The sequence below is a fragment of the Bubalus bubalis genome, chromosome 10, assembly GCF_019923935.1.
Source record: "Bubalus bubalis isolate 160015118507 breed Murrah chromosome 10, NDDB_SH_1, whole genome shotgun sequence".
Taxonomy (NCBI): domain Eukaryota; kingdom Metazoa; phylum Chordata; class Mammalia; order Artiodactyla; family Bovidae; genus Bubalus; species Bubalus bubalis.
This window is the reverse complement of record NC_059166.1, coordinates 66,341,201-66,361,589: the sequence shown is the minus strand read 5'-3', so window position 1 is coordinate 66,361,589 and position 20,389 is coordinate 66,341,201. Positions and strand designations below refer to the sequence as shown.

The 20,389-nt window shown below is 39.4% G+C and overlaps 1 pseudogene; it reads left to right on the top strand.

Moving 5' to 3' along the window:
- Nucleotides 1-583: 583 nt before the first annotated feature.
- LOC112587294 overlaps nucleotides 584-20,389 on the top strand; it is a 156,882-nt pseudogene continuing 137,076 nt past the window's right edge.

The window sequence follows — 20,389 nt, the reverse complement described above, 5'->3', positions numbered from 1 at the left end:
TTTCACTTTTCACTTTCATGCATTGGAGAAGGAAATGGCAACCCACTCCAGTGTTCTTGCCTGGAGAATCCCAGGGACGGGGGAGCCTGGTGGGCTGCCGTCTATGGAGTCACAGAGTCGGACACGACTGAAGTGACTTAGCAGCAGTAGCGGCAGCAGACAACAGATTGGCTGATGGGTTACCAGGGAAACTAGCGAGGGGCACGCTCCTCACTGCCCCTTTGAAAGGCTATCAAAGGGAGAGGTTATGATCTAAAGCTAAGAATAATTACCAGCTGAGTTCAGGGAAGTACATAGGAAGATCAGCCATGTGAGTAGACAGAAGTGAAGCAGGTGCTGGTTGAGCAGTGGATATACAGAAAGCAAGATAACAGCCATCCTGGATGGCCTGATCATTCACTCCACCCCTACATACCCTGCACCACCCTCATAATCTGGGCCCAGCCCTCTTTTGTGGTATCCCTCAGGTCAGATATGTAGGGGAGTCACTACAACCAGATACCACAAATACAATACAGACAGCAGCAGCCAGAGAGTATCAAAAGTAAGATAACTCATATACTAAGAACAGTCACTAACCAGGATGTCAGAAAATTTTGGAGCCAAGCACTTACTGGGTCAGTTGAGAGCAAGTCAGTGCCACAGTGTCCTGTCCAGTTATAAAGAAGGTAAGGCTACTCCTTGTTTTTACAAAGCCACGACCATGAGAAGAGGAAGGTCCCAGCTTTAAAACATCCTGGTGGCCTAGCCAAGAGTCAGCAGTCACAGTACCAACTCTCAAATCCATACATGACTACTGGAAAAACCATAGCCTTGACTAGATGGACCTTTAGGTCTTTCCAAAATAAAAAAAAAGAGTTAATACCACAAGTTGAACGTGTGTGTCCAGAAGCTGACCTATTTCATTCCACACAGCATAACCCCAGGGACTCATGGGCAATCAGTTGTACAAGTAATATTCACCAACATGGGCCTTTCTGGTGTAGTGGCATGTGGGACAGGAAGATGGTGAGAGGTTTTTCCCCCTGCTGTCAGTTGCCTCCACACAGTCACATTAACCAAGTCAATTTTTCATGGAAGTCCAGAGGAGGAAAACCATGCCATCTTGCTCTCAGTTCAGTTCAGTTGCTCAGTCATGTCCGACTCTTTGCAACCCCATGAACAGCAGCACTTCAGGTCTCCCTGTCCATCACCAACTCCCGGAGTTTACCCAAACTCATGTCCATTGAGTCGGTGATGCCATCCAGCCATCTCATCCTCTGTCGTCCCCTTGTCCTCCTGCCTTCAATCTTTCCTAACATCAGGGTCTTTTCAAATGAGTCAGCTCTTCACATCAGGTGGCCAAAGTGTTGGAGTTTCAGCTTCAATATCAGTCCTTCCAATGAACAGCCAGGACTGATCTCCTTTACGATGGACTGGTTGGATCTCCTTGCAGCCCAAGGGACTCTCAAGAGTCTTCTCCAACACCACAGTTCAAAAGCATCAATTCTTCGGCGCTCAGCTTTATTTATAGTCCAATTCTCACATCCATACATGACCACTGGAAAAACCATAGCCTTGACTAGATGGACCTTTGTTGACAAAGTAATGTCTGTGCTTTTTAATATGCTATCTAGTTTGGTCATAACTTTCCTTCCAAGGAGTAAGCATCTTTTAATTTCATCTTGCTATAGACCCAGCAATTAGACTCATTTCACAGTGAGGCCATTGCTGCCACTCAGTCCCCAAATAGATTTCCTCTGCTCAGGCTAGGGACGAAATGTAAGACATCTAACAGGCACAACATAGGGAAGATCATGACTATCAAGCAAAATACAAGCAGTAACAGCATCCCAAGATAACACCACACCTGCTGTCTGCAACACAGTTCAGAAAACTCAAGTTTTCAGTCATACAGGAATGTGTCTAAAATCAAGGTAATAATCTGAATCACAACTACTCCATTTTGACTTTCTAGAATCCTCCTCCTCAATAGCCAAAGGAGATGTACAGTACATGTTCAGTAGGCCACAAAACAGGCTACTCTAGTCAGTAGAGTTTAAGCTAAACCATGGGTAAACCAGAATTATTTTCCCATACCTCCACATGTGAAAATTTTTCCATCATTTCTCTGATTGTAAACCTTTTGATAGACCAAAGTACATGTACCTTGAAGCCAGGGTAAATGCAGCCTTCAACCCTAGGTGCAGATCATGTCCCTTTAGGCGAGGCAGACTTTGTATCTGTCTAGGTATACACATTGCAGGGAAAGTGATCAGATAACATGAACAAGTTCAGAGGTATGCTGATTGGGAAACATTTCAGAGGATGTACATTTATCAGTTACACCAAGTTGCTACACAAATATTATACATGTGTTTTTAGCAGTAGACTTAAAGCAAGAAGTGTTACATATCATGAGTATTTTGCTCTATGACAACTTCACTAGAGAATTCTCCTTTCATCCTGAACATCAGGATAAAAGTATGACTGACACAAGAACTTCCGTAAATACAGACTTCAATTAAAGGAACTCAAATTTAATATCCACTAAAACATATTATTTTTCTTTCAAAAATTACCCTCCACCAAACACAGCCAAATTAAGATAAATTTGTTTGCAAAATAAGTCTGGTCAATTGACCATATAGGCTCCTCAAAACTAGCTATAGTGGAACTCCTCAGAAGGAATCTCAGAATGAATTTCCAAAGCCAGGGAATCCATGTTAAATGCTTGCCATCAGACCCCACCTCAGGGGATTTCTTTCTTCTAGAGGTCCCAAAAATACTGAGATTCCAACTCATGCCAGGAAGACAGTTTTTCCCATTTACCTCTTAAGGCTGCCCAGAATGGGAGTCTCTAATTTCTGGTGGGACCAGGCAGAGAGGAAAGAAAAATGTTTTAGTTTTACCCATAGGTGTAGTTTACCAAATTGCTTTAAGTCATAACCAACTTGATGGGAAGAGTTCCCTTGTTTCTGGCAAACACAATTCAAAACCAGTAATATTTCAGACAAAATTATAATCATTTTCACAGTTCACTCAGTAACCAATGCTTCTGCTAACTTTTTATGAAGTAATAAGGTTTTCCGATGCCTAGAGATTTCTTCAAGAAAATTAGAGATATCAAGGGAACATTTCATGCAAAGATGGGTTCAATAAGGACAGAAATGGTATGGACCTAACAGAAGCAGAAGATATTAAGAAGAGGTGGCAAGGATACACAGAAGAACTGTCCAAAAAGATCTTCACGACCCAGATAATCACGATGATGTGATCACTCACCTAGAGCCTGGAATGTGAAGTCAAGTGGGCCTTAGGAAGAATGACTATGAACAAAGCTAGTGGAGGTGATGGAATTCCAGGTGAGCTATTTCAAATCCTAAAAGATGATGCAGTGAAAGTGCTGCACTCAATATGCCAGCAAATTTGGAAAACTCAGCAGTAGCCACAGGACTAGAAAAGGTCAGTTTTCATTCCAATCCCTAAGAAAGGCAATGCCAAAGAATGCTCAAACTATTGCACAATTGCACTCATCTCACACGCTAGTAAAGTAATGCTCAAAATTCTCCAAGCCAGGCTTCAGCAATACCTGAAGCGTGAATTTCCAGATGTTCAAGCTGGATTTAGAAAAGGCAGAGGAACCAGATATCAAACTGCCAACATCTGCTGGATCATTGAAAAAGCAAGAGTTCCAGAAAAACATCTATTTCTGCTTTATTGACTATGCCAAAGCCTTTAACTGTGTAGATCACAACAAACTGTGGAAAATTCTTCAAGAGATGGGAATATCAGACCCCCTGACCTGCCTCCTGAGAAATCTGTATGCAGGTCAGGAAACAAGTTAGAACTGGACATGGAACAACAAACTGGTTCCAAATAGGAAAAGGAGTACATCGAGGCTGTATACTGTCACCCTGCTTATTTAACTTCTATGCAGAGTACATCATGAGAAATGCTGGAACTGGTTGAAGCACAAGTTGGAAACAAGATTGCCAGGAGAAATATCAATAACCTCAGATATGCAGATGACACCACCCTTATGGCAGAAAGTGAAGAAGAACTAAAGAGCCTCTTGATGAAAGTGAAAGAGGAGAGTAAAAAAGTTGGCTTAAAGCTCAACATTCAGAAAACGAAGATCATGGCACCTGGTCCCATCACTTCATGGCAAATAGATGGGGAAACAGTGGAAACAGTGGCTGACTTTATTTTTTGGGGCTCCAAAATCACTGCAGACGGTGACTGCAGCCATGAAATTAAAAGACTCTTACTCCTTGGAAGGAAAGTTATGACCAACCTAGACAGCATATTAAAAAGCAGAGACATTACTTTGCCAACAAACGTCCATCTAATCAAGGCTATGGTTTTTCCAGTAGTCGTGTATGGATGGGAGATTTGGACTATAAAGAAAGCTGAGTGCCAAAAAATTGATGCTTTTGAACTGTGGTATTGCAGAAGACTCTGAGAATCCCTTGGACTGCAAGAAGATCCAACCAGTCCATCCTAAAGGAAATCAGTCCTGAATATTCATTGGAAGGACTGATATTGAAGCTGAAACTCCAATACTTTGTCCACCTGATGTGAAGAGTTGTCTCATTTAAAAAGCCCTGATGCTGGGAATGATTGAAGGCGGCAGCATAAGGGGATGACAGAGTATGAGATGGTTGGATAGCATCACCAACTCAATGGACATGAGTTTGAATAAACTCCAGGAGTTAGTGATGGATAGGGAAGCCTGGCCGTGCAGCAGTCCATGAGGTCACAATGAGTCAGACATGACTGAATGACTAAACTGAACTGAAGGTTTTTCATTAGGATTCTCTAATTTCTTACCCAGTTCAGCAGTTCAGATCCAAAATTTATCAGAGACCCATACTTGAAAAAAAAAGTCCTTTCTACGAATGTCCTTAATGATGAAACACTTTTTGCAAAAGCTTCAGAGTACAACAATAATTTTCTATGAATGCCAAGACTTAAAAAGGCAGAGTTAAACACCTGATCACAATGTAATCAATAAAGAAACTTGGTTACAATGATTAGAATTACAAGTGGTTATAACCTTAACTCTTAAAACCTCTCACCAATCTCTTTATTTCTGAAAATTTATAAGTGCTTAATTTCTTTACACCAATTATAGCTCATCTGCAAAACCAATCTTGGCAACACCATCTGGAGGCAGAGACGCATCATATACATAGACATACATGTACCTATATAGACACAGATCTCTCAGTTGTCCTAATAGAACTTAAAAAGACCTCTTTTTTGCCTACATTCTCAGGGGTTAAAGTTCCTGAGAGCCCAGGTAGATCACTTACATCTGGAAGGCACCAGAGGAGACATACCAGTTTCTTCTAGAAAGCTAACTTCTAAGACAGCATATACAAAAACCAGTTTTAGAATTGGAAGAGTCCCATCAAGGACATTTTCAGGGATTTTTTTTTTTTCAGTTTCTAAATATTTAGTGTAAACAAATAACAATAATAGACAATAATAATAGCTATCATTCACTCACATTCACATGCCTCATTTCAGAACAAAAATCATCATTCAAGTCAACATTTGCTTCAGCTATTAGCTCAGCCCTCATGCCCTTAATACAAAAACAGCCAACCCACAGCTGCAGCCACTTTTTCCCCCTGTAATAGTGGCCAACATCTCCCCAATAGCCCTAGGGGTGTCTATGAGCTCTTTGCACTCTCTTTGTTCCCCACTCATCAAGGACAGCCACCCCAGGGCCCCATATACTAGTGGACAGCCACCCTGGGATTCCCTTGCAACTTTTGGGATTGCCTCTGGAACTTGCAGGCCCCAAACACTAGTGGATGCCCCCGCAGCTTTCCATTCCTCATCTTTATTTACTAATATCTCGGTGCTCACGGGAGTTTCCTGGGTCCCCTGGGCTGCACCCCACAGCTTCAAAACCAGGAAAAAAGCCCAGAGTCAGCAAAAGAGACATCAAAGGCTTCATGGATGGGGAACTTACACGTCTGAAGCAAGTTCCTGGAGTGACACTCCACTGTGTGCAGCACATGGCAGACAGGGCAGAACATGGCGGCAACCTTTGCTTCTGGCGGGGAGGGGGAAGGTTACCCTTTATAGGGGGAATTGACCACCGGTTGGCTAGTGGGTTACCAGGGAGACTAGTCGGGACGCTCCTCACTGCCCCTTTGAAAAGCTATCAGATGGAGGTGCTCTATTCTAAAGGTTAGAACAATCACCAGCCCGGTCGCCGGCAAGTATGTAGGAAGGTCAGTCATGTGAGTAGGATGGAGACGTAGCTGGTGCTGGTCGAGCAGCAGATGTACAGAAAGCAAGAGAACGGCCATCTTGGGTGGCCTGTTCAGACAGAGCCTTCCTGATTGAACCCTGTTCAATTAAAGAGCCGCCTCTTATGGTCAATGTGAAAAATTATAACAACCAGTTTGCTAAGATGTGTTTAAGCAACCACTTTAGCTCATTTTACATCCTAGCTATTTTCTCTTATATTTGATGTGATTCAGCTCAATATGATGCACCTGTTTAGTCACTTGCTTTGCTGTTATTTGTTCTTTAAAAATGTAGTTATTGATTATATATTGACACACCAGACATTGGAGATACTGATAACATAATAGTGAACGTGACGGTCAAGATCTTTGCTCTCTTGGTATTTATAGTCAAGTGGGTGGAAGTAGACAGAAAATAAATGAATATGAAACAGTATATAATAAAGTGATAAGTGCTAAGGTGGAAATATATAAATGTGCTATGTTAGAGAGACAGCAAAGGACTTCAGTTTAGGCAATCAGAGAGGTTTCACTGAAGAGGGGGCATTTAATCTGAGGCGTGAGCAGCAAGGAGTCAGTCAGGAGAAAGAAGCTCTGGGGAACACCTTTCTGGCTGCAGAGCAGCTCATGCAAACACCCTAGGATAGGTCCCAGCTTGGCAGGTTTCTAGAGAAAGAGTGTCTTCCTTTCCCTCAATTCTCACGTTTTTAATATGTACACATGCTTGTCTCCTGCATTTAAATATCAGTGGATGATCGTGGAAATAATACAGAAGTGGCCTCATTTATAAAACAAAATTCTCAACTTTGTGACTTAAAGTATAAAAAGAATTTCTGAGGGATCACCTTTACCAATGCCTGAAGGATTGAACAAGTGGTCTCAATTCTTACCCTAGGTAGGGCACTGGGGCATGTTGATCCCCACTGCCACAACACAAAACAGAACTGAAGAGTTAGCTGCTCATCTTTAAATCCCAGTCCAACCTCAGACAAAATTTCTTTCTTCTCTCTCTCTCTCTCTTTTTTTTTTTTTTTGTTTTTGGTTTCCTTTAATATTGTCAAAACAGGCCAACTAGGTATAAGTGTTCCTAGAAGGCCCACATCACCCCCAAGACATGTGGCTGACCTTTCTGAACCAGGCTGCCTCTGGACAAAGTTTATTTCTCCTTGTCTCAAATCTGATCTAAAGCTCTCCTGTCTTGTTACCAACAGATTCAATCATTCTTCCTTGTAAAAATTTCCACATTTTCCTGATTTGAAATTACCAGTGAGGATCTTCCTCTAAATGAATTCAATGTGTCTTAGAGACAGACCATATTCAGACCCGACAGACAGGGCTATGCTAAAAGTTATAATAATTTGTCTCTACACAATAACTTGTCTAATAGTGCCCATCAGATGTGACATGTCCCACTCAAAAAAGTTTCTTATAAGGGAGTAAAGAAGGGTTCTCTCAGCTGTCTCTATTTAGGAGTCTAAGTAGCCTAAACATGTTCTGAGTAGTCCAAATGCCTTTTTTATAATTTTAATCAATCTATTTATAAGTCTTCAGCCACTAACTTATTTGGTCAAGTTTATGAGAATGAATATAGCGATGAGGATGAGCTGCACTTGGGAAAGAATATTATGAATCATCCACCTTTATCAGGGTTAATTTTCTCAAACTAAACACAATTTGAATAGAATTTGAGTAGGAAAAAACATGAACAAAGAAAAACAGTGGCAGAGAAACAGAGGCTTTCAATTTCGTAAAAACATAAGATTAAGTGAAGATAAAAGATGCCTGTGACATAGGCAAGGAGTACAAAGCAAGGCAAGCTCTTGAGAGGGGAAGCAGAGAAATAAAACAGCGGAGATAGTGAAGCAGCTTCTTCCTCTTCCTGCTCTCATTCCCTTTCTCCTCTTCTCCTCTCTTTGCTTCCCTTTCCTCCCCTTCCAAAACAGTTTAATTTATTAGGTAGGGCAGAACATGGGAGACCCTGATCGGGATATCAAATTTTGAGGGAGAAGGAAACTCACCCAGAGGGGCAAGCTGGCACAGGGTGTCAGAGCCCAAGGGAGTGAGAAAAATATCAAAGTAGGAGAGTGGCCTGAAGTGGGGTATCAGGGACTGAACAGGGTAAAGAGAACATCTGTGTAGGGTGGGGTCAGTATGGTCTAAGATTAGTTACATACAGGGAGATTGATCCAGAAGAAAATACAGTAAGCATGATGGGAATCAAGTGTCTCACTGTTCGAGATGGGGGCCGAAATTTTGGAAAGAGAGAAAACTAGAATAAATCTTGTGGCTTTGGTCTGAAACTGGAGGCATTGATGTGAATGTGTAGGTCTATATATACACACATACACACAGAGGTAGATATGTATAAATGTGCATAAATGTGTATATATACATTTGTACATACATACAAATATACAATATATGTACAATAGTACACATATATATCTCAGTCAAGTCAGGCTGCTTCAACAAAGTACCACTGATTAAGTGGCTTATGAACAACAGAAATCATATTCCTCACAGTTCTAGAAGTCAGAAATCCAAGATCAGGATACCAGAATGGTTATGTTCTGGTAAGAAACTTCTTCTAGGCTGCTGACTGCTGATTTCTTGCAGTATCTTCATGTGGCAGAGAGCACAGAGAAGCAAACCCAGTCATGACCTTTACAGAAAGAAATACATTAGTCACTCAGTCATGTCTGACTCTTTGTGACCCCATGAACTGTAGCCCACCAGGCTCCCCTGTACTTGGGATTTCCCAGGCAAGAGTACTGGAGTGGATTGTCATTTCCTTCTCTATGGGATCTTCCCAACCCAGGGAGTGAACCTGCATCTCCTGCATTGCAGGCAGATTCTTTACCATCTGAGCCACCAGCGAAGCCTGTCATGACTTTTATATGGGCTTCAATTCCCTTCATGAAGGTTCCATCTTCATGATAGCATCTAATCTAATCTTACCTCCCAAAACCCAACCTCTTAATATCATCACACTGGGAGATAGTATTCAAAATATGAATTTGTGGGGGACACAAACAGTCATTCTACAACAATTATCTAATTGATCCCTGAGAAATGCTGGGAACAGTAATTTCCAAGTAATAAAGTGCACTTAATGATCGCATTTAAGTTTCTAAACAACATTTCCATTGAAAAGAACCACAGTTTGTTGGAGAAATAGTCAATGCCAGAGCTTGGGCAGAAAAGCACAAAATAGTTTCAGAACATCTGTTTTTTCCAGAAAGTAGAAAAAGTAGAGAAGTGCTCAAAGAACGGTGGGATTATATCAGAGGGTCGCACACAGAAGCCAACTTGAATGGGTTTTCACTAGGACACTTTGAGCATTGACTAGCTAATAATAATAATGAACAACAGCCCACTGGATTAAATAGAAATCTATATTTATATAAATAAATACATTTAAATTTGGCAGTAAGTGGAATATGCACATGATCTCAAACTAACTGCCAAGGAAAAAAGAATAACTTCACGGTAGGGAAGCTTGGCAGATACCACTCTGAACAAGTCCATCAGCCTGAATGTTTCTACTGTCACCAAAAGGGAATGGATCAAAAATACAGAAAACACTTCCATAGTATTGCTATCAAAAATATATAACCTTTTTATTTTTTTGTAATCCAATCATAAGGAAACATCAAAGTCAGATTAACAGCTCTTCTACAAAATAACAGGGCTGTAATCTTCAAAAATGCCAATATCATAAAACTCAAGGACAGACTGAGGAGCTGCTCCACACTGGAGGAGACTAACAAGGCATGACAACTCAATACAGTATGTGATGTTGGACTGGGCCCTTGAGCTAGAAAGAATGTTGTTGCTACAACTGGTAAACTCTAATGGAGTCTGACAATTAGATGGTAGTAATGTATCAGCATTAATTTTTTGGTTATGATGGTCCAGTACTGGGTATGTAGAACAAAGTCCTCTTTGTAGGAAATACATACTAAAGTTTTCAAGGGTGTTTGGGCATCATATTACCAACTTACTCTCCAAGGGTTCTGGGGGAAAATAAGATTTTTTGTACTGTACTTGCAACTATTTGGTGGGCTTGAATTTCTCTCAAAATAAAAAAATGTAAATAAAGGGGGACAGATGCAACTAGATGCTACTTTTTTGCATCTCCCTCGTCTCTCTCCCTTCAAAGAACAGGGATGTCTAGAATTAGAGAATGTCTATGTAACTTTGAGACAAGATACTAACCACAAAGCAGATCAGATCAGATCAAATCAGTCACTCAGTCGTGTCTGACTCTTTGCGACCCCATGAATCGCAGCACGCCAGGCCTCCCTGTCCATCACCAACTCCCAGAGTTCACTGAGACTCACGTCCATCGAGTCAGTGATGCCATCCAGCCATCTCATCCTCTGTCGTCCCCTTCTCCTCCTGCCCCCAATCACTCCCAGCATCAGAGTCTTTTCCAATGAGTCAACTCTTCGCATGAGGTGGCCAAAGTACTGGAGTTTCACAAAGCAGAGCAGTGCATAAAAAGTAGATGCTATCTGGCTTGAGCTGCCATACCAAATCTATTGTACCTACATTTACTGGGATTTTAGCATGGGGAAAAAAATAAGGGCTATACTGTTTGATTATAGAAACAAAGAAAAAGAACTCCAAAAACTATAAAGATAGAAACAAGTATTTGTTTAATCAGACACATATACATTTGTGTCCAACTGTCTCAACAACCCAGGTCAATGAATATTAGTATCACTACTAGATATTAAATCATGAAATTGAGGCTCAAATAAGTTTTTTGGTAAAAGCCACACAAAATAAACTGAGAACACAGCCTAGTTCTGCTTTCGGTGGGAAGGGCTAGTTGATAAGCATATAGTATTTACATATTTTTAAACGTGAACTTCTCATGAAGATAATTGAAATCTCCTCTGCTCTAAGAAAAGATACTACCTAAGGTGTGGCCAGAGACACCTGCAGGAAGTGTGATGTCCCTACCTTGATATTTGAAACCATGTGCTGTTGAGGTTGATGAAATGCCAGTTAGGGAGACCTGGAGGAGGAACAAGAGGAAAAAATGAAACAAATTATCTTGAAACAAGCAAGTGCTTCCCACTGGAAAAGGATTTGCAAAATAAAATTTGTAGTGACAATAAATGCAGATAAAAGGTAGGACAAAAATAAGGAGTAGCTCCTTTTCATTTATCCAAAGAAGATTAAAATCAATGTTTTTATTGATCTCTAACTAGAAAACATCAAGCTTTTGAGCAGAGGTAGGCACAAAAAAACCAAGAAACTATAGATTTTTAAAATTTTTTCTCATCATCAACCAATCAACCATACAGTGCCTGTGATTGTAAGATCTTAGAACCAAAACATTTTTCATTTCAACACAAGAACCATAGTTTTCATCATTCATGGGGTCATGGAGTAAAGGAGTGTGTGTGAATATGAATTGTGTCTGTGTGCAAGACTGCTTCCACTTGGCATCCCTGCCACGCACCACAGAAATGGTAGTGTCTACATAAACAGTTTAAATAAATGCATGAATTTAGCTCAGTATATTTCCAGCCGTATGCAGTTCAACCTCCTCTACTTTACTGGTGGCAAAGACCTCAGCATGAATGTATTCTGTCTATATTCACTTATAAATACTCATATCTATATCATTTTGTTTGTTTTTTGACAGACAACTTGGTTTAGCAATGAAATATTAGATAGAAAAAATTCCTGATTGATTTGGCCTTTCCACCCATGTTTGAAGAAATGGGTATTATACACTTGTACCCCTGGATGTTCTGTAAAACATGGTTTTCAGACTCCTTAAAGCCATGAAAATAAAACTATGAAAAACTATGAAGAATTAGCTTCTCTTTAAATGGTTTGTCAAGTATCACTTCTTTGATTCATAGCAACAAATACTGCGATTTTCATATATGACACACTGCTATATTCTTCAGAAACTGATGAGAGCAAAGGGAAGGTTTTCAGAGGTAAGGGGGTGGGAATCAGCTATAGAAAAGTTTTTCAGATTATTTTGAATTCTAATTGTCCTGCAGTCACTTTGCATCTGTCTTCATAAGTAAAGTCTAAAATTTCAGCTTTAGAGGAAGGTTAAAAATAACACCTTCCTTTAAAAAGTATGAATTTGAAATTAGTCAGCAAATATATCTATACTTTGGAATTTTCTAACCAGAAAACACCGATGGTGTGTGTGTGTGTGCGCGCGCGCGCACGTGCATGTGTGCGTGTGTATTATCACAGTTGCCATGGTAATCAAATAAGCAGCCCTAGGCTTTCTCACAGCTTCACTGTCATTCAGATTACATTTTTCTCACCATCATTTTTCACTGATACAGTTTAATGAAAGCAATATTATATTTCACTGCAAGTTAATAAAGATCCAACAGCCATTAATTTCCCAAGCATTTGTTTTTAATGGTTATGAAGTTCGTGTCAGGATGTAAAATGCCAGGATATTTTCCTCCTTGAGCCTTTTGAGCAGAGCACTCACAGCTGCAGAGCACTACATAATTGCATTTCTCAACTGCTAAGTTCATAACTATTAACCTTTTGGCAAGGATCACCAGAGCCACCATGTCATAAATCACCTCCTGACCTCCTTAGATCAAACAGCTTGAAAAGTAGAGTCATGGCTGTGGCAGCCTGGCATGGGTGGCCCCACCCACCCAGCAAGCTGAAGCTTCTTCCTAGCTGACTCTTACGACTAATTTTAAAATGAAGTGCTTAAACTCTTTAATCAGCATCACACCACTCTACAGAGCAACTCTAAAAATTCTGTTTCCATGGTAACAACTGGAGACGTATTCACAAGTCCTCATATTGCCTACATAATCTATTTAATTACAAAGGAACCACTAAACTAGGTATGTGTGTATGTATATATCCGTAAAATTAAACCTACAGATGTATATTCCTGCATGAAATTAATCCTGGACAGAACTAATTGCCAAACCTCATTGTTTAAATAAGATTTTAAAATATAAATGTCTAGAAAAGTCTTCAACATTTATGAAAAAGACAGCAGAGAATAAGAATCCTCATACTTATTTTTGGATCTTACCTTAATTGATTTACAAACTCTGCCCAAGATGAAACCTGTATTTTCACTCCTCATAAAATTACTTTGGAATGCATGTATCAGTATTCCTAGAAACACTAACTTATTTATCTGATACATAAAGACCAATTATCCTGCCTTTCAATTCACTTGAATTTAAAACTAGACAATTAAATGCATAAATTAAGATGAGCAGGGCAGAGGGGGTGTGATAGGTCATCTACATTGCTTTCCCTTTGTCTCCAAAGCATACATTTATTCTGAGCACATATCAATGTGCTGATCAATCAATCAGTATGCTGATATCAATGAGTCTTAATTCTGTACAAGGCCCTGGAGGTAAACCCATGAAATCCAAATAAGCAAACAGTTCTTATTAAAATTGATGAGCACACCATGTGCATTGGCAGCATCTAATGTAGACTGTGGGGTTAAGCCAAGAAGGCTTCCTGGAGGAGGTGAAATCTGAGCTGAATTTTGATGAATGAGGGGGGAATCTGCCCAGTGATATGGAAAGGGAAGGATTAAAAGGCATTCTCAGAAATAAATAGCTTGTGCCAAGCAAGCAGAATACTCTAAGTAAGAAAGCTTATGTAGTGTGCTGTAGCTAGAACATGGGGTACACCAGGGGTGACATGGGGTCAGGCTAGAGAGACAGATAAATAGCCATCAGTCAGGGTTAGTGGGGACATACAAGAGTTTTGAGTAGTATCTGAATTTTATAAAGATCATTCTGGTGGCTGTTGAACTATGGACTAAAGGAGGGAGGTAAAGAGACTCATGTAAAAATTAAGAGAGCCTGGGTGAAGGGAGTCTGATGGGGATACATCTGAAAAAAAGTTAAAACAGCCAGTTTTCGGTGACTGATTTTATCCAGGAAATGAAAGGAGCAGTTTTAAGGCATCAGGTTTTGTATTAATACTTACATTATTGACTTCTTAAAAAAAATATTTGCAATCACTGCATCCATTTTCTCATATTACCCTCATTCCTCAACCCACTTAATTCTCAATTCCACCTCCACCAGGCTATTGAAAGAACTCACACTAAAACATCTCTGTCTTCCATGTTGCAACATCCAATGGATCTGTATTTTACAGCTGGGCTCATTCTACCACATCCACTTGCTCCACCCTCAGCATCAGAGATGCAGTATCTTCTTGGTTCTCCTTTTCCTCTCATCATCTCTTCTGAACAACAGTCCCATGTGCCTTAACCACTGCAGGACTCAGATTTTTCCAAATTACCACAACTCAATATACCAAATCCTAAATTTACTATCTTTTCCATCTGCCCCTCACCCTTACCCCAACACAGCCTTTCCCAGTCTCTTCATCTCAATAAATGGTTCCACAATCAACTGTGGTATCTTAAGCCCTAATACTCATGCTTCTATTCATTCTTTTCTCTATCTCAAGTCCTATATTTAACCAATGACCACGTCCTGTTGATCCTACCATCTAAAAATCTCTCCATTCCCACTGTCATCACCCAAATCCAAACTACAAGCATCGGTTTTAATAACTCCCCAATTGGGTTTCTGAATTCCCTCTTGTATTTCTCCAATTTGTTCTCCAGACAGCAATGTGATTTTTTAATGCAAATCTGACTTTATAATTTTGCTACTTAAAAGAGTTTAATGATTTTCTATTGCATTATGGATAAGTCCAAAATTGGTAACATGACCTATGCTGACCTTGATTATCTTGCACCTGCACTCTCTATTCCTGTCTGGCATCACTCTCCCTCTAAGATTGCAGAGATTTCTGTCTACAGCAATACCACCTTGAATGCACCCAATCTCATTATGAGGTTTCAGAGATTTCCTACTGTTAACTAATAACCAATATGTGGTCAGAACAGGTTAAAAAGGTGAAGGGTTAAAGGTCAAGAGCAAATGAGATGACAGTACTGCCATCTGTATGGATACTTAATTTACAAAGAATGATAGTAGAAATTAGGATAGGAAAAAAAGCAGTAATTTTCCAAGAATTATTTGTTGGTTTGGCTTGTTGATAAGAGTAAGTTTGTTGATTACAGTAACAAGACAGATGGGGTAACGGTACTAACATCTTGTGAGTTGATGCACCAAGTTTCATTCAAGGAAAGGAAAGTAATGGCTTAGTAACAACAGTAGCAAGCTTAGATAGGCCAGTATTTATTAACATCCTGCATTATGGGTACACGCCAGGCCACAGAATACTGCAGGGAGAGTTGAAAGCTCTGGATTCAAGACCTGATTTTGCCTCTCATGCTAGGCAATGAAATATGTGAAACAAAATATTCTCTCCAGTAAAATGCTTATTAGGTCAACTTCCCTGTTTACCTCACAGAGATGCTAAGAAGACTAAGTGAGACAATGTACACGAATAAACTCCATGTTCTTTATAAACTCTATAGTCTTGGGCAATTTATTTTCCCTTATTCTCATACAAAATGGATATACTCCAGACAACGTCTTAAGACATTATTGTCTCTAAACAAAATTTTTTTGTTATCTAGAAGTAATTTAAGTAGTATAAATGTTTAATATACTATCATCAAATGCCTAAAAATCCTTCATTACCTAGTTAAGAATCCTAAAAAAATGAAATGCTTTACTGAAAGCTGGGCAAAACAGCCAATAACGCATCAGGAGGGTGGGCTCCCCACCAGTAGACTCCAGAGTGTGTGTATGCTGTCCCTGCAGGTGTAAATGCCAGGATCAGACCGTCTTTGCCGTCTACATCTTCCCCGGCATCAGTGAGGGCCTTAGTTTCCCATTTCCCACCACCAGGCACCAGCAGGCCCACCCTCACCACCTCACCACCAGCCACTCACAGCCCTCCTGTTATCCAGCTGGCATTCTGGTTTAGGCAACATGCAGAAGACAATTTTAAGGTCACCCATTTCATAATCAACATCATGAAATCAGAGCTCAGCATCCAAAAAAGAATGAAACCTAAAATTTATTTTCTGAAGAAGCAATATGTTATCTAAAAATAAGGACTAGCCACGCATTTAAAGAGGCAGCTCCAGGCCTGAGTTCTGAAGTAATTTGCCAAGCTTCATGTCTCCCAAACCCCAAAGCATATGTCTAATGCTCCAAAGTAGTGTGTTCCCCTTCCAAGTGATCTATTTTGTGTTGCACAGGATCCAGAAGAGTCCTTCAGCAAACATAACTCTTGTATGTAGGTAAGCACTGATTTAACGAATTACCTAAATTATTGGGTTTGATTTTTTTTTTTTTTTTTCAAAATCAACATTCAGGTGGGAAACGTCTGTAAAGTTAGTATGTGTTGAATGTTTCCTGATTCTTAGTTTTATACTTATCTAGTTTCTAGCAATAAAACTCAACCCTTGACAACTGGAGTGCTGCTTACTCATCTAGTATGGCTACAGGACAGTGATATAATAATGCTGTCTAAATGGACTTGTACTGACATGTTGAAATCATCGTAATGAAGTTTCCAAATGAAGAGATTACAACTGACTCTTACAGACTTCATAAGTGAGGTGACTGTTCTTATATTTATATTTCAGATTCAACTATATAAGTATCCAGTAGCAGTAAGGGATTTCACAGTGTTTTTTAGTAACAAAATAACAGATTTCCCTCTCTTCCATTTTAGGTTTATATTTTGAACACAAATCCCTCCGTGCAAAGATTTTACAGTGATGACTCTAAGATACTGGCCAGTTCCATTCAATTCAAGTCCCGGCAATATGACGGGAATAAAGTCTCCTTAATTCCCTGTTTAATCACCTAGCCCAGGAGAAAGATGCTGCCACAAAAGATTAATATATCCACATGTAAATTAGATTCAGTACATAAATCTGTCATATGCTCAGGGCTGTACCAGAGAAAAATCTTACCAGTGGCCAGATAACTGGACATTACACAAAATAGGTTACAGAGAATATATATGAAAACAAGTCATTGTGACAGATCTTGATGGAAGAATAAGACTATAGAAAAATCATAAAAATGTCATGTTTGTGATATAGTTGGAAAATATTGAATATTAACCTGTATTTAATTTCAGATACATGGAAGAAATAAGAAAGGTTTATTTAATAAGTAAACATTTATCATCCAACAAATATTTATGGTGTCTCTGCTATATGTGGGCACTGTTCCAGGTCCTAGAGAATCAGCATGAAATCAAACAGAAAAATCCTTTACCTTCATGGAGCTCATATTTGTATGAAGAGAAATAAATAATAAATAAATAATAAAGCATGAAATCCTTCTTCTGACCCAGATGAAGTAATAGGAAATCAATTTAATCTCCCACCTGGAACAATCATAAAATGGAAAAATATATGAAACAACAGTTTTCAAGACACTGAACATCAGACAATGAAGGACAGTGATCCCTGAAATTAATGGATTTTTCTCACTGATTGTTTCCCTTCTCGTAGTTTGAAATACATGCATTTAATTTTTCAGTTGTTACCCTTCATTCATTCAGCAAATACTTAATGAGCATCTACTATGTGCCTGACAATCTTCCAGGTACTAGTGATATAAAAATTTGGAATAGGAGAGGTAGATAGATAATAAATGGGTAAATAAATTTATAGCAAGCCAGATGATGATAAGTATTATCATAAATAGAGTAGGGGATTAGTTGTCTGTGGGAAGAACACTTGCTATTTTAAATGAAGTTATCAGACAGAGCTTCACATAGAAAGCAACATTTGAGCAAAGGATCTACAGTATGTTGAGAAGAAAGCTATGTGGGTATTGGGGAGAAAGCTGTATGACCAGTGGAAGTAGGGGGAAATGGTATACGCACACCATGAACTCTGAGGAATTTCTTCATGATATAGGGTGCATGGTTCACTGTAAATGACTCGCAACTCCCCCAAATATGGAAAAGGGGATGTTGGAGAAATAAATGGAGGCATCTCAGAAGAACTGTATATAAAATCCCTAATTTGGCAAGGTAAAGGCAGGCAGTGGGGCAGGTAGCCAAAATAAACAAAATCAGCACAACAGGAATTTCTTTAAGGCTAAAACAAATCAACAAACTGTGTGGCATGGCTTCCTTCCAGAACAGATGTCCCCCACAGGCAAACAATACAAAACAGAGTCACAGGGGAAAAAAAAAAAAACTACCGTAGTGTGACTTTCTTCCAGAACAGGTGGCCAAAGACAGAAATCTAAGGGTCCAAATCCACTGAAATAAGCGACAGAGGAAAACAGCATTAAAAATAATAGGAATTCACTCATTGAGAGCAATAGTTCTTTGTTACAGACCGCCTCTCCACCCTTCCAAGACTGTCTAGAAAAGCTGGTCACAATATTTACACATACATGAAAAAAATCTACCAGAAGCCACCAGAAACCTACTAAGTCAAACAGGACTTAAGCAGACAAGGGTCACAGGGGAAAAGTATGCTCATTGGAGACAGCTAACATAATGCAGCCTTGTCTTCTGTGATAATTTGTCAATAGTTGGATAGACTGAAAACCTGATCGGAAAATGGCTGCTAAAAAACTGCAAAGCTGAGCAGTACTACTGGAAATTTCATGAAGTTGAGGAGACAAGACATTCATTTCACTATACACAAAGGAGGAAGGGCACTGATAAATACCCCAGGCACCACACTAGGACATTTGGAAGAACTACACTGTAAGAGTAAGGATTACTTGAAAATGGACCAACTCTAACAGAAGTCTGAAGACCAGTTTTTGACCAGCTTAATGCCGTTCTGGATGGAAGTAATCTTTTCCACCAAGCAGAAAGAAACTTCTCTGTCAATGAAGATCATTTTAACCAGTCTCAGAGGATCTCTACACTTTTCCAAAAACTATTATCTGCATTTGAAGAAAAATTGCCATGAGTCAAAGCAGAATAAATGAAAGCCAAGAGAAAAAACAGAAAATAGAAATAGTTCCATATATATTATAATACCAGATATTGACTTCAAAATATGAAATTTAAAATAATTGTGATTAATAAGTTCAACAAAAATTACAAAATGGAACATTTTACCAGAAATCAAAAATATGTAAAAAAGAATTACATGAAATTCCCAAGCTGAAACATATGATAACTGAATCTAAGAACTCAATAGATGGATTCACCAATAGATTAGACACAGCAGAAAAGAAGATCAGAGGATTGTACTGAAAGATAAGTGTACTTCAGTATAGTGTACTGAAAGATAAGCTAATATATCCAGACTGAAGGACACAAAAGCAAAAATTTAAAAAAAAAGGTAGAAAACACCCACAAATATGCTAAATAGTATTAGGAGACAGGGTTTGTCAAATTTTTTCTTTTTAGGTTTTATTCTGTCACAACTATTCAGCTCCTCAGTTGTAGCATAAAAGCAGCATAGTTCAGTTCAGTTGCTCAGTCGTGTCCAACTCTTTGCAACCACATGAACCACAGCATACCAGGCCTCCCTATCCATCACCAACTCCCAGAGTTTACCCAAACTCATGTCCATCGAGTCAGTGATGCCATCCAGCCATCTCATCCTCTCTCATCCCCTTCTCCTCCTGCCCTTAATCTTTCCCAGCATCAGGGTCTTTTCAAATAAGTCAACTCTTCACATGAGGTGGCCAAAGTATTGGAGTTTCAGTTTCAACATCAGTCCTTCCAGTGAACACCCAGGACTGATCTCCTTTAGAATGGACTGGTTGGATCTCCTTGAAGTCCAAAGGACTCTCAAGAATCTTTTCCAACACCACAGTTCAAAAGCACCAATTCTTCTGTGATCAGCTTTCTTTATAGTCCAAATCTCACATCCATACATGACCACTGGAAAAACCATAGCCTTGACTAGATGGACCTTTGTTGGCAAATTAATTTCTCTGTTTTTTAATATGCTATCTAGGTTGGTCATAACATTCCTTCCAAGGAGTAAGAGTCTTTTAATTTCATGGCTGCAATCACCATCTGCAGTGATTTTGGAGCCCAGAAAAATAAAGTCAGCCATTGCTTCCACTGTTTTCCCATCTATTTGCCATGAAGTGATGGGACCAGATGCCATGATCTTCATTTTCTGAATGTTAAGCTTTAAGCCAACTTTTTCACTCTCCACTTTCACTTTCATCAAGAGGCTTTTTAGTTCCTCTTCACTTTCTGCC